Source organism: Propithecus coquereli, unplaced genomic scaffold (assembly GCF_000956105.1).
Source record: "Propithecus coquereli isolate 6110/MARCELLA unplaced genomic scaffold, Pcoq_1.0 Scaffold120, whole genome shotgun sequence".
Taxonomy (NCBI): domain Eukaryota; kingdom Metazoa; phylum Chordata; class Mammalia; order Primates; family Indriidae; genus Propithecus; species Propithecus coquereli.
The window spans coordinates 4,301,973-4,304,180 of record NW_012136081.1 but is presented as its reverse complement, the minus strand read 5'-3'; positions in this window follow the sequence as shown (position 1 = coordinate 4,304,180).

Sequence of the window (2,208 nt, the reverse complement as noted above, 5' to 3'; positions counted from 1 at the left end):
GCACTTCGGCTAAGACCTAAAGAAAGGATGAGAAGGAGCCAGCCACTGGGGAGAGTGGGTGCGCAGAGAAGCGAGAGGAAGCTGGTGCACGAAAGCGGGGTGCATGCCCAGGATCGGGGAGGCGAGCAGGCCTGTGGCCCTGGGAAGGGGTGTGGTCTTCCTTCCAGGAGGCGTCCAAGCCAGGCTGCCACTGGTCTTGGTTCACCCCAAGGGGCTTGCCAGGGAACCCCTTCATGCCCCATGTCCTTGTCATAGCCTTCCCCTGCAGAAGAAGGGGCACCTCCATGGGCCTGTTGGGCTGACCACCGGGAAGCCTGGGCAGGGCGGGGCTCCCCCCTCTGCCCTTCCCCACCCCTCCTGCCTAAGGTCTCCCGGCAACACTGACACGGAAGCCAGCTCTCCTCCCTGACTATTCCTGGGGGCTACTCAGGCCGGTGGGCATGGGCTTCCGCCAGTTTCAGTAAGAGAAGAAGGGAAATACTGGGTGGGGGGGGAGTGAGGCCCCCTCCCTCAAGCCCAGCCCACAGCCCTCAGAGGAACCACCCTAGGTGGGTGGGAACCAGGTGGAAGAAAATTCCTTTTAAAAGTCAGCCTCTGGGTGGGCGCGGTGGCTCATGCCTGTGATCCCAGCGCTTTGGGAGGCTGAGGCAGGAGGATCCTTTGGGGCCAGAAGCTCAAGATCAGCCTGGGCAACATAGTGAGACCCCATCTCTACAAAATAATAGAAACATTAGCTGGGTGTGCTGGCATGTGCCTGTAGTCCCAGCTACTCTGAAGGTTGAGGCAGGAGGATCACTTGAGCCCAGGAGTTAGAGGCTGCAGTGAGCTATAATGAGGCTACTTACACTCCAGCCTTGGTGACAGAGTGAGACCTTGCCCCCCCCAAAAACATAAAGTCAGCCTTGACACCCCTCCATCCCCCTCCCAGTGATGGGGATGGACTCTCTAGGCCTAGGGAAGGTTCTGGACACTGTGCTCTGGGTGTGTGTGGCGTCCATGCCTTGGATGAGTCACTTCTCTTTCCTCCTCTCTCCCTCCAGGACAGCAAAGCCAGGTAAAATCCAAACACAGCACCTGGCCCAACTCACCTATCTTGCAGAGGAGCAATTTGAGGCCCCAAGTCAAATGGAGATGACTTCCCAAATTCTGCGGGGGTGATGGAGCACGCAGGGGACTTGGCGCACACAGCAGGGACCCAGTGCCTGCCCCTCCGCCCTGGGCTGTGCAACCCTGGGCAAGTCGCACAGTCTCTGAGCCTTCGTTGATTTTTCTGCAATGTCGGGCCTGTAATGACTCCTCTGGTAGGGTTTCCAGGACGGTCCGGTGAAAGGGGACACTTCTTGCCAAGTGGGAGACCCAACAGAAATGCCGGGAGAAGGGGTTTAGGGAGGAGGCTGGGGTCCACAGGCAGACCTCAGCTTTTCTGCGCTAAAATGGAGCGAGCCCTGACCCAGCATTCTCGACGCTCTTGGTCACCCCGACCGTCCTCAGAGGCTCTTCATTGTCCCACAGCTCATGGGGTCTGTGGAGGCCAGCTGGCGTGAGGCTGACGGTGGAGGCTGGGGCTTCTCTTCCTGCTCCTGGTTCTTCCTACCTGCAGTGGAGGTGCTGCCCGGGGACCTGGGAGAGGTGTCTACCGTGGCACCGGACAGGAGGGTTCTGCTGAGGGTTAGAACCTTGCCAAGGGGATGGGAGGGACACTTGAGGGATCCGAGGACAAAAACTAAAATTAAGCTCTGGGGCGCGTCCTCCCTGATCAGGGAGGAGCCCCTTGTTCCTGCAGAAGTAGAGTCTCCTTTGCTCTCGGCACTTCTGGGCTTGGAGCTGTAATTTCGGTAGGTCACATCCATCTGGGTATTAACAATCCAAAGGCCAGGTGAATCCACAGCCTCACTCAGGGTTTAGATTGACCTCGGCCTGAACAATATTATGATTTTCTTGGGAGACCTGCGTTTCTTTGCCCGCGGGGACGGGAGATCAGGTGAGAGGCTTCAGCAGGGAGAAGGCCCAGGGAGATGCTGGTAATCTTTTGTGTATTTTAAATATTGACATTTTCAAATAAAATTCTTCCATTCCTCTTTTAAATGTGTCCAATGGTGTCTAAAAACCACAACAATTTGATGTCCACATCTTTTATTTTTAAAAAATACCTTAATAAGCTTTACTCTAATAGCCAAACTCTCTCACTCTTATCTTTGTATTTCTACT